This window comes from Pongo pygmaeus, chromosome X (assembly GCF_028885625.2).
Source record: "Pongo pygmaeus isolate AG05252 chromosome X, NHGRI_mPonPyg2-v2.0_pri, whole genome shotgun sequence".
Classification (NCBI taxonomy): domain Eukaryota; kingdom Metazoa; phylum Chordata; class Mammalia; order Primates; family Hominidae; genus Pongo; species Pongo pygmaeus.
The window spans coordinates 141,459,723-141,473,181 of NC_072396.2; the positions used below are offsets into that span (position 1 = coordinate 141,459,723).

Consider the following 13,459-nt stretch of genomic DNA (forward strand, 5'->3'; position numbering starts at 1 on the left):
CTGTGAGCAATTATATTTATTGTCCCTCTTTTTAAAATGAAGAAACTGCTGGGCGCGGTGGCTCACGCCTGTAATCCCGGCACTTTGGGAGGCGGAGACGGGCGGATCACGAGGTCAGGAGATCAAGAACCATCCTGGCTAATGCGGTGAAACCCTGTCTCTACTAAAAATAGAAAAAATTAGCTGGGCGTGGTGGCAGGTGCCTGTAGTCCCAGCTACTCAGGAGGCTGAGGCAGGAGAATGGCGTGAACCCGGGAGGCGGAGCTTACAGTGAGCCGAGATCGCGCCACTGCACTCCAGCCTGGGAGACAGTGAGACTCTGTCTCAAAAAAAAAAAAAAAAAAATAAATAAATAAATAAAAATAAATAAATAAAATGAAGAGACTGAGACTTAAATGATGTGTTTATGGTCATATAGCTAGTAAATAGCTCACTGATTGCAAGTCATATATATATATAGAGAGAGAGTGTCTCACTGTGTCACCCAGGCTGGAGTGCAGTGTGGCACGATCACAGCTCACCGCAGCCTCTATCTCCTGGCTCTAAGCGATCCTCCTACCTCATCCTCCCAAGTAGCTGGGACTACAGGTGTGCATCACCACACCTGGCTAATTTTTAATTTTTTTGTGGAGATAGGGTCTTGCTTTGTTGCCTAGGCTGGTCTTGGACTCCTGGGCTGAAGCAGTTCTCCCTCCTCAGCTTCCCAAAGTGTTGGGATTACAGACATAAGCCACTGTATCCGGCCAATGGTTATATTTTTAACCCTGGTATTAATTATTTTGCTAGGGCTGCCATAACAAAATACCACAAATTGGGTGGCTTAAACAATGGGAATTTAAGGCCGGGCACGGTGGCTTACACCTGTAATTCCAGCACTTTGGGAGGAAGAGGCGGGCGGATCACGAAGTCAGGAGTTCAAGACCAGCCTGGCCAATATGGTGAAACCCCGTCTTTACTAAAAATACAAAAATTAGCTGGGTGTGGTGGCACGCGCCTGTAGTTCCAGCTACTCGGGAGGCTGAGGCAGAAGAATTGCTTGAACCTGGGAAGCAGAGGTTGCAGTGAGCCGAGATCACGCCACTGCACTCCAGTCTGGGCGACAGAGCGAGACTCCGTCTCAAAAGACAAACAAAAAACAAAACAACCAAAAACAATGGGAATTTGTCACTTTGCAGTTCTGGAGGCTAGAAGTCTGAAACCAAGGTGTTGGCAGGGTTGATTCCTTCTGAGAGCTCTGAGGGAGACTGTTCAGTGCCTCCTTCCTAGCTTCTGGTGATGGCCAGCAATCCTTGGTGTTCCTCAGCTTGCAGCTGCATCATTCCAAACTCTGCCTCTGTTGTCATGTGGGCACTGTATGTCTCTATTTTCTTTTTTTTTTTTTTTTTTTTTTGAGATGGAGTTTCACTCTTTCGCCCAGGCTGGAGTGAAGTGGTGTGATCTTGGCTCACTGCAACCTCCGTCCCCCAGGTTCAAGTGATTCTCCTGCCTCAGCCTCCTGAGTAGCTGGGATTATAGGTGCCCGATGCCACACCTGGCTAATTTTTGTATTTTTAGTAGAGACGAGGTTTTACCATGCTGGCCAGGCTGGTGTCGAACTCTTTACCTCAAGTGATCCACCCGCCTTAGCCTTCCAAAGTGCTAGGATTAAAGATGTAAGCCACCACGCCCGGCCTTATGTCTCTATTTTCACATGGTCTTTTTCTCTTCTTAGAAAGGCAGCAACAATATTGGATTAGGACCAACCCTAACAGCTTCATCTTAACACGATTGTATCTACAAATATCCTATTTCCAAATAAGGTCACATTCATAGGTACTGGAAATTAAAACTTCAACATCTCTTTAGGGAACACAATACAACCCATAACAACTCTTATTGCAAAACTATCCTCAAATCCCCATGGAAAAATAGTTGTTCACTCTTCTTTAACCACTCCCACCAAAAAAGAACAGCCGAAGAGTTCTTTTGAACTGGAGCAAAGTTTTTTTTTTTTTAGACGGAGTTTTGCTCTTGTTGCCCAGGCTGGAGTGTAGCGACGTGATCTTGGCTGACCGCAACCTCTGCCTCCCAGGTTCAAGCGATTCTCCTGTCTCAGCCCCCCAAGTAGCTAGGATTACAAGCATGTGCCAACATGCCCGGCTAATTTTTGTATTTTTGGTAGAGACGGGGTTTCGTCATATTGGTCAGGCTGGTCTCGAACTCCTGACCTCAGGTGATCCGCCTGCCTCGGCCTTCCAAAGTTATGGGATTACAGGTGTGAGCCACCGCGCCTGGCCTGGAGGAATAGTTCTTAAAGTGTGTTCTGAGATCAGCAGCATTGATATCATCTGGCATACAGAATCTCAGGCCTCATTTCGGATCTAATGAATCAATCTACATTGTAGCAAGACCCCTGAGTGATTTGTATGAACTTTGATTTTTTGTTTGTTTTTCAAAGTATTACTATCTTTATTATGGTATGGAGTAGTATTTTATACGTTAGTTCATTTTATAGCAAAAACATTTATGTACAACTGTAGAGAAACCACTACACAACTTAAATTAGAAAATATTTTGCCGGGCGTGGTGGCTCACACCTGTAATCCCAGCACTTTGGGAGTCCGAGGCCAGTGGATCATCTGAGGTCAGGAGTTTGAGACCAGCCTGGCCAACATGGTGAAACCCCGTCTCTACTAAAAATACAAAAATTAGCTGGGCATGGTGGCAGGCGCCTGTAATCCCAGCTACTCGGGAGGCTGAGGCAAGAGAATTGCTTGAACCCGGGAGGTGGAGGTTGCAATGAGCAGAGATCGCGCCATTGCACTCCAGCCTGGGGGACAAAAGCGAGACTTCATCATCAAAAAAAAAAAATAGTTTCTTTTTTCTTTTTTTTTTATCTGTAGAAAATAGTAAAAATTATAACATTTACCAAGGTAGCCCAACAAGTTCATTTAAACCACATAGTAGCTAAATGCATTATACACTTATAAATAAAGGTTGAATTCTGGGATCCAGGAGGAACTTTAGTTTTATTTATTGTAACAGCCGTATTTTAAGTTATGTGAAGTGAAATTTCTATTAATCTTCCCTCTTACTCTTAATTTATGCCTGATTATTTTTCTTTATGCTAAATCCATAGTCCACAACAAGGTTTTAGCTGTTGTTTTCTAAAGGACAGGTACTGTATCCTTTTAATTTGCTTGATAATGTACCCATGCCTATCCAAATCATGAAATGGTTCGGTTGTTATTAAAGCATGCCCAGTATTTGGGCAAAACCAGAATCTAATAAATTACACTGTCACCTAATAACCCATGGCTTCATGGGAAGCATGAGGAACAAGGGTAAAGTGATAAAACTGGCAAATGGATCAAGGAATAAAAGCCAAGAGAATTCTGAGACCAGAGGGCAAGAAACATCTAGTCAGGATTCAAGGACAGAACTGAAGTTCAAATAGAAAAAGGATGTTGCCTCGAGGGTCAGGAGCTGAGCTGGCTATCAGAGCCCCTAGTACGTGGTGATCAAAGAAGGGGCAGTTAGAGATAAAGACTGGATTAAGGAAGAGAAACCAAGACCTAGAAAGATTCTAGGTGTTCACAATAATTAAATGAAAATAAGGCAGACCATGTGGCTTTAAATTTCCTAGCATAGTATGTTCCAAGATTCCCAGTACAGAAAGAATCTCTGGAAATTAAGGCGAGAAGATAATGCGACTCTTAAGTTCCTGTGATATGTAGAATGTTTCCCAGAGAAATAATATCTGGGAAATCAGGCAGAGTTATCTGGCCAGGGAGTACATCAAGTTCTTCAGTTCCCTCAAAACAACTTAACCACATATAATTTGTCTTAAAAGGAAGCATCCAAGCAGCTAAAACAAACTTTCAACAGATTCAGTTTAACAAACAGATCCTATACTGTGGCTTTAGGAACTAGGCCATTGACTACCTAAAAACCCCAGCTTGCCCACTTGAAGTTAACCTCTAGAAACATTAGTGATCTGTGAAGTTTTCACCATTAAAACAATGCTTTATCATGCAAATCATACTTGTTCTTCTCTTTGCTCTCCAGTTATGAATTTGTTACCTTTTTGCATTTGGTTATTTCCAATTTTTTTTTACATACTCTTCAGCAATGCAAATCTGTGCCCCCTACTCCCTTAAATCCTTCTTGATAAATAATGTTAATCTTCCAATAGGAAGAAGCAGAGTACATTATCATTTAAGCACCAGTTACCCAGCCTTCTTACAAAGAAAGCTATGGAGCTACCTTGTACATTTGAAATTCCTTAAAGACCCTGGCTTTCTATTAAAATGTACTTTTATATTTACTATCTGTGAAGAATTCACTGAAGCATGAATCACCTTATAATGAGAAGCTAAAAATGTATCAAAATGCACATAAGTATAGGTAATCTATATCAAACATACTACGTCTTCCAAATCTAGAGCATACACTGGTATAAACTGTATTACAACCCAGCTAAGTTTGAGATCTTGTTTCAGAACATTGCTGAGTATTAAGTCTCAGTAGACAAATAATAGGGCCACATGAGAAACTGTTCGGCAGGTGGCTGAGAAAACCTTAACTTCCAAAGGCTCAAAGTTATCCTCCAGGGACTGTTACACCCCCTTAGGTATTTACTTTAGGGAAGGACACTATTAAGGGATACTTTTGAGTATAAGGACAGGTGAACTCACAAAGTATAGGCAGATACATGCTTGATTTTTATCTTCTAATCTATAAATAATGCATTAGAATAAAAATGTAATGAATTCATACACCTTTCAAAAAGAAAAACTGATGAAGCAGCAGCAATGAAGTTACAAATGATAATGATCAGATGAAATAATTTAGATGAAGCTTGTCTGTGTCTGAAAGAGACAGGGACTCAGCAAATGGTCAAAAGGAAGCACAATGTGCTTTTAACTTTGTACGAAAAATAATGTTCAGTTCTATATTGCCAAACATCATTCTCTTTTTGCTATATAAATCTTCTATTTCTAATTATTGACCAAATGCTTTGCTGAAACTCCGCTTCTGGCCTTTGTTTTGGGATGTGTCACTTTTGTTACCACCTCCTGATCGCTGTCCTCTCTGGCCTCTATTGCCTTTCCGCTGTCCTCTGAATCTTCTGTTTCCGTCCTGCTGTTCCCTGAAGCCTCGACTGCCTTCCTTCTGACCCTTGAAGCCTCCATATCCTTCCCGTGGTCCTTCCAGCTCTAGTTGCTCTGTGGCCACAGACAGCTGCCAGCGTGGTAAATCATGCCATTTTTTCCTGTATTTCTGTTACTGATGCGGTAGGTACATCAAAGCAAACGCCCAGCTTTCCTATGAGAAAAACCATTCCCTTCACTTTGGAATCAATTTCCTCGACCAGCTGCTCTAAGTTCTTTGCAAGCATAACTAATATTTGGTATTTCAGTTGAGCACTGCAAGATCATGGTCACAAAACCCACATTTGAGTTGATCAAGGAGCGCCGGTCTACGGACATGGCACCTGAAATATGAGCCAGTGCTGCTGCCAGAGCTTCTACAGCTCCCTTCTCCTCTATCAGCTTCTCAGCTGATTGCTTAAAGTGACTAATGGCAGTGGGAGGCATGGAATCCAAAAGCCTGATGGCATCTTTGCTGGAAACTTTTATAATTTCTGTTGCAGAAGGAACACGTATTCTTTTGAACTTAATTCTCGCTTTTTGCTCCACTTGTACTAATTGATATTCTTCCTTGTGCTGATAAAAGCAGATGCATACCCCCGTCCTTCCAGCGCTGCCCGTCCATCTGGACGCATGCATGTAGAACTCAACATCCTTTGGTGGAGAGCTTTGTATAACCAAATCAACCTCAGGGATGTCTAACCCACATGCAGCGACACTGGTTGCTACCAAAACTCCAAAACTACCATTTCTAAAACCTTTCAGGGTGATTTCCCTTTGCTTCTGTGGAATGTCTCCATGCAATGACTGGGCATCATGCTTTATAGCCGAATTCTGGGACAGCTCCTGGGCTTCTTCCTTGGTTTCACAAAAGATGATAGTGCGTCCTTGATGACCACTATATACTTGGATGACCTAATAGCTGCTGCCCTCTGAGTCCAGTGGCACTTAATAGCCAGATGCTCTATAGTTTTTGCCATTTTCTGAGTCTTTTCACCAATCAGGTCCACCTGTTCATATGCAGATTTCATGTATTTCTTGGCAACATTAAATACCCAATGAGGGCCAGTTGCAGAAAAAAAGCAATGTTTGGTGATTGTCTTCAGAATCTTTCTTGTATGCCACACTTAAAATCTCTTCCACTTGATCAGCAATCCCATATCCAACATCTGGTCAACTTCATCCAGGACAACATGCTTAAGTTTGGTGAGATCTAGTTTGCCATTCTGTATGTGGTCTTTGATACGACCTGGGGTCCCAACCAGGACATCAATCCCATTCCTCATGCATTCGAATTGACCTCCATAGGGAGTTCCACCATAAAAACAAGCCACTGATAGCCTTTTTGTGATGTCACTGAAGTCTTTGCTTACTTGATTTGCCAACTCTCTTGTAGGTGCAAGAACCAGTACCTGAGGGGGACGGTCTCTCTTCCTGTCTTACAGTTCCCCATGAAGTTTCTCAATCAAAGGGATAGCAAAGGAGAATGTTTTCCCAGTTCTTCCTGTCCACGCCTGTGCAATTAAGTCCTTCCTGCTGTAAACATGATGGAATGTCTTTGCTTGTATAGGAAATAGGAAGGTCACTTCTCAGCCTTTGAGAAGCTTAATAAAGTTTCTTCAGATATGGGACAATTAGAGAAAGCGCCTTCTTTTTGTTCCACACGTATTTCCTACTCTGTCTCACTGTTACTTTCTTCATTGGCAACTTCATTGAGGTCACAGTCAGGTTCAGAATGAGGAAATCCATTCTTCAGTTTGGGGCTTTTCTCTCCAGTTTCTCCATTTATTTCCTTTTCTTTCTTCATCTTCTTGGGCTTAAGAGCATCTATTTCTTCCTCAGAAGGCTCCTCATTTTTTATCACTTTTGGTTTTAGAAGAAACCACTTTCTTTTCAATAGGCTCCTTTTTCTTTCTCAAACTTTTGGTTTTAGGAGAACTGTCATCTTGAGATGGCTCCTCTTTCTTTTTTGCCTTTTTGGATTTAGGATAATTCATGTCAACTTCAGAAGGCTCTGTTTTCTTTTTAACTTGTTTAGCTTTGGGGAAAGTTTCTTCCTCTTCTGCTGTCTCTTCAGTCTTACTAGATTTTGACTTCTCTTTTTTCTCTTTCTTCTCAGTTTGCTTTCGTAATGTCTCCACTTTTTTCATTGTGGTGTCTGGTTCCAAACCAGCATTACTACGGAGTTTTCCCGGCATCTTCAGTGCAGGCTGCCCAGGCCGACCGGTCTTCTCCACTTTGATGTTTAAGAAGCATTGATCTAGGGAATTTGAATAGTTATCTTTAGGTTGTGGCTACTACAGAGTGAACTGATGAACGCATGCCTGGTAGGGAGAGTTAAATTCATTTTTTGTCTTTTATGCTTCCAATTAGAAATGTAAATGTATCTTCATTGTGGAAAAATTGGAAAGTGCAGAAGAGTACAAAGAAACAGCAGAATCATTATTGACAATAATCTCACCATCCAGAGATACCACTGCTAACATTCTGAAACATTTCTTCCTATTTTTATTGCTTCCTTACTTTTACCATAGATAAAGCCCAAATTCTTAATATGCTTGAATTTTACATACTGGTACGATTTTATTAGTTAATTTGTATTACTTCACAGTTTTGTGTGGTTAAAACCCAGGAAAATATGTGTATTTATGAATTTTACAATTTTGCAATATTATTCCTTTGTAACAACTAAGACTATAGAATCAACTAACACCTTAATTTTAGGCCAGATGATCATGGCTGCAGTTTCAATCTGATAAAAATATATTTACTCTTCACTATGCTTAATTTGTAGCTTAATTTTCTTAGAAGTAGTGTATCTTGTCTTTATTCTATTACCAGATTTTATATTTTTTAGTTTCTAAGAAAAGTTCAAACTTTAACATTTCTGTATTTTTTTTGCAGTCTGTATTCAACAAAAATAATACTTTCTACCTATTCAACCATGCTGACATTACTATTACATATCACAGTTTCGGAAAGTGGTACATATTGGGGTATTGTAAGATTGGTTATTGCTAAACTTGACTCCAAAGGTAGTTATAGTTTCTTTTTAATTAGCTCCAATGATTTAAAAATTAATTCAAAATATAGCAATTCTCAACTAGAATCTTCACTTTTGGTGTATCTGTGTTATATAACTTTAGGCATACATTTTGAAAAATCAAACAGGCAATTTTACTCCTTCTACCTATAGTAAGTATCTGGATACCATGCAATGTGAGGAAGAACTGACAGGTCTGGAAGAGAATAGACTTATTGAGGGTATCCTAACTCTCTTCATTTAGCTGCTGTCATATGACACGGGTTAGATTTAGATTAGTGTTTCTTCAGAGGACAGATCTAGTACCAGTGGAGTCTATTAGGAAGGTATCAGCTGAGTCTGCTAATGATTAGAGCCTTCTAGCAGTTGACAAGCAACCTCAAGAATTAGTGAGTACTTTATCCCTGGACATATGTAGGAAGAGCCTGGACGAGACAGCTCTTAGAGATAACACAATTAGGCATTCAGCATAGTACCTATTAAGCAAGGAATTGTAAAGGGCAATTCTGCATTGGGTATGAGATGGAGATCAGACAGGTGGCCTTTAACATTCCAATTCTAGGATTCTTTAAACTGTAAGATAAAATTACTACCTCCTTTTTTTTTTTTTTTTTTTTTTTTAAACAGAGCCTCCCTATTTCGCCCAGACTGGAGTGCAGTGGCATGATCTTGGCTCACTGCAACCTCCGCCTCCCAGGTTCAAGTGATTCTGCTGCCTCAGCCTCCCAAGTAGCTGGGACTTTAGGTGCATGCCACCACGCTCAGCTACTTTTTGTATTTTTAGTAGAGACGGGATTTTACCATGTTGGCCAGGCTGGTCTCGAACTCCTGATCTCAAATATCTCAAATAATCTGCCTGGCTTGGCCTCCCAGAGTGCTGGGATTACAGGTGTGAGCCACCATGCCTGGCCCTATTCTTCAGTTAAGAAAGGTAAAGAGGGGACTATATCACACAATGTATAAAATCATGATCCACTATGGGCAAGGTATTACAAAACCTGAAATATTAGAATGGAGAGAATTATCCCTTGAAACTTAAGTGAAGTGGGTTAATATATTAAATGAGGCAGGTATGTTTTCTTTTCTTTCTTTCTTTTTTTTTTTTTTTTTGAGACAGAGTCTCGCACTGTCGCCCAGGCGCTGGAGTGCAGTGGCGTGATCTTGCCTCACTGCAACCTCTGCCTCCTGGGTTCAAGGGATTCTCCTGCCTCAGCCTCCCGTGTAGCTGGGACTACAGGCACGCACCACCACGCCCAGCTGATTTTTGTATTTTTAGTAGAGACGGGGTTTCACAATGTTGGCCAGGATGGTCTCAATCTCTTGACTTCGTGATCCGCCTGCCTCGGCCTCCCAAAGTGCTGGGATTACAGGCGTGAGCCACTGGCGCCTGGCCAGGTGTGTTTTCTTAACACAGAACAAGGACTTAGGAAGTCTGGAGTTTAGTCTCATCTCTGCTGGTTCCATTTTGGAAAGCAATCCTGAATTTATAAAAATGAATCCAACTTCATTGTTTTTAGGCTGTTTTACTTTAGCCAAAGTTGTTACATTGCATAACAGCTGATGGACAAAGGGAAAGAACAGTTAGAGAATGTATTGTGCGGAATTTTTTTTTTTTTTTTTTTTTTTTGAGATGGGGTGTCTTGCTCTGTTGCCCAGGCTGGTGTGTAGTGTCACGATCTCGGTTCACTGTAACCTCTGCTTCCCGTGTTCAAGTGATTCTCCTGCCTCAGCCTCCCAAGTAGCTGGGATTACAGGTGCCTGCCAACATGCCTGGCTAATTTTTGTATTTTTAGTAGTGACGGGGTTTTGCCATATTGGCCAGGCTGGTCTTGAACTCCTGAACTCAGGTGACCCATCTGCTCAGCCTCCCAAAGTGCTGGGATTACAGGTGTGAGCCACTGTGCCCAGCCTGTGTGGATCTTCATAGACTTAATTTTCTCATCTGTAAAATGAGAAGGCTGAATTAGGAGTTTTTAATGTGGAACCTGGATCAACTCCTGGGAATTTTTATTCGTGTAGTTTCCTGAGGAAAAGAGTCCATAGATTTCATTACATAAACAGTCCCATGATAGTTAAGAACACTGGTACTTTCCAACTCCTTTTTTATGTCATAATTTTTTTTTCTCAGTAAAACTTGAAAAAATTGTATACATTTAAGGTTTACAATATGATGTTTTGATATGCATACACATAGTGAAATTACTAGTCAAGCCAATTAACTTATCCGTCTTCTCACATGGTTACCCTTTTTTTTCAGTGATGAGAACACTTAAAATCTATTCTCATAGCAAATTTTCAGTATATAATACAGTATTATTAACTATACTCCTCATGCTGTATATTAGATCTCTAGACTTATTCTCCCTACATAACTTCAAGTTTGTACCTTTTGACGTACATCTTCCCATTTCCTTTCCCTCTCCATCCCTGATAACCACTGTTTTACTGTGTTTCTATGTATTAACTTTGTAAAGATTCCATAGATTAGTGAGATTATGCAGTATTTTCTTTCTGTGGCTGGCTTATTTCACTTAACAATGTCCTCTAGGGTTCAAGAGATTCTCCTGCCTTCATCCCTATTGTTGGTAATGACAGTATCTTTCTTTTTTAAAACATTTAAAACGCTAAATAATATTTCATTGTCTGTGTGTACATGTGTGTGTTTGTGTGTACCACAATTGCTTTATCCATTTATCCCTCAACGAAGACTTAGGTTGTTTTCATATCTTAGTTATTATTCACAATAGCTACTGGTTTCCAGATATATATCTGGAAGTGGGATTGCTGGATCATATGGTAGCTCTATTTTTTAACTTTTTGAAGAACTTACATTCTGTTTTCCATAATGGTTGTACTGACTTACATTTCCAACAACAGTGCACAAGGGATCCCTTTTCTCCACACCCTCATCAACACTGTTATCTCTTGATTGTTTTTTTTTTTTTTTTTTTTTTTTTTGAGATGGAGTCTCAATCTTTAGCCCAGGCTGGAGTGCAGTGGCACGATCTTGGCTTACTGCAACCTCCGCCTCCCGGGTTCAAGGGATTCTCCTGCCTCAGCTTCCTGAGTAGCTGGGATACAGGCGCGTGCCACCACGCCTCGCTAATTTTTTTGTGTTTTTGGTAAAGATGGGGTTTCACGATGTTGGCCAGGCCAGTCTCGAACTCCTGACCTCAAGTGATTCGCCCGCCTCAGCCACCCAAAGTGCTGGGATTACAGGCGTGAGCCACCGCACCCGGCCTAGCTCTTGATTTTTAATAACAGCCATTCTAACAGGTGTGAGGTGATATCTCATTGTAGTTTTGATTTGCATTTCCCTGATGATTAGAGATTTCCAATTTTGTCTGATTTAGTAAAAGGAAATTCTTTTTTTTTTTTTTGAGATGGAATTTTGTTCTTTTTGCCCAGGCTGGAGTGCAATGGCGTGATCTCCACTCACTGCAACCTCCACCTCCCAGGTTCAAGTGATTCTCCTGCCTCAGCCTCCCGAGTAGCTGGGATTACAGGCATGCGCCACCACGCCTGGCTAATTTTGTATTTTGTATTTTTCGGTAGAGACAGGGTTTCTCCGTGTTGGCCAGGCTGGTTTTGAACTCCCGACCTCAGGTGATCTGCCTGCCTCGACCTCCCAAGCTTGCTGGGATTACAGGCGTGAGCCACCGTGGTCAGCTGGAAATTCTTTTGAAATTAGTGGCTGTGTTAAAAATTTTGAAGCTTGGCTAGGCGCGGTGGCTCACGCCTGTAATCCCAGCACTTTGGGAGGCTGAGGCGGGTGGATTACGAGGTTAAGAGATCGAGACCATCCTGGCCAACATGGTGAAACCTCGTCTCTACTAAAAATACAAAAATTAGCTGGGCATGGTGGCGTGCGCCTGTAGTCCCAGCTACTCGGGAGGCTGAGGCAGGATTCATGCCAATCGCTTGAACATGGGAGGCGGAGGTTGCAGTGAGCTGAGATCAAGCCACTGCACTCCAGCTTGCGCAACAGAGTGAGACTCTGTTTCAAAAAAAAAAAAAATTAAAAATAATTGAAGCTTATTTATCTCCACAAGGTGTTGCCAACGAGAAATAAAAGAGGAATTAAAAGGTTTAGGGCATATTTATAAATAACAGGAGTAAACATAGCTTCTAAGAGATGCCAGGAAATGCCTTACCAATGTCGAGGACAATCACTCATGCTTTTTTGTTTATGTCACTTCTGATATTTGGAAACAGAATTTTAAGGTGATGGACTGTGAGGTCTGACTCAGGCTGCTTGCTCATATTTGAATGGATTTGGTTAAAAGGGTAGTAAACAAAGTGTGATCGTACAGGAAGCTAATCTCACCAGCTATGTGGAAATCAAACTTAATGCTTTGTAGTCACATCTCATATTCTCAGATTCAGAGGAAAAAAGCCAAGAAAATAATCTTCTACAGTTGTATTTATTCTACACTGCCTACAGAAATAGTTTATGTGTACATACAATCAAACTTTCATCTAATCGCTGTACAGGTCATTTATATAGGCCCCCGAGGGCAAGGACTGTGTTATAATTTATCTTTTTCAGAATTAAACAAGCTGCCCAAGGCCATGGAAGTGAGTTAGACCTAGCTGTTTGCTAGGTCTACAGTCTTGTGTTTTATTTTAGGCACTGTGGCTGGCTAATAATTTCCCTGACTTTTACCATAGTTAATCATCTCTTTTTCTTTTCTTTCTTTTTTTTTTAAGAGACAGGATCTCACTCTGTCACCCAGGATGGAGTGCAGTGGTTCCATCATAGCTCACTGTAGCCTTGAACTCCTGGGCTCAAGTGATCCTCCCACCTCAGCCTCCTGAGTAGCAGGGACTACAGGCATGCACCACAGTGTCTGGCTGTATTTTTATTTTTATTTTTAGAGATGGGGTCTCGCTATGTTGCCCAGGCTGGTCTTGAACTCCTGGCCTCAACTGATCTTTCCACCTCGGCCTCCCAAAGTGTGGGGATTATAAGTGTGAGCTGCTACACCCGACCTCTTATTCTTAAATATTTGCTTCATTTGAGTTTTAGGTTACCAAGCTTTCTTGGTTTCCTGTCTCACTGGTCACTTCTTAATCTCCTCCTCATTTTTGTAAACTCCTAATGTGGGAGAGCTCTTAGACTCAAGTCTTTGAACTTTTTATCTTCTTTAGTTATACTTTGGTAGTCTTACCTGTCTCATGGTGTTACCATGATGACTGTTAGATTTCTAGACTTTTATATTTAGCTGTCTATTTGACATGTCTACTTGTTTTTTTTTTTGTTTGTTTGTTTGCCTTTTTTTTT

At 41.1% G+C, this 13,459-nt stretch overlaps 1 pseudogene; it reads right to left on the minus strand.

The window, feature by feature from the left end:
• Positions 1 to 4,931: 4,931 nt before the first annotated feature.
• On the minus strand, positions 4,932 to 7,345 carry LOC129024996 (nucleolar RNA helicase 2-like; annotated as a pseudogene).
• Positions 7,346 to 13,459: the final 6,114 nt, after the last annotated feature.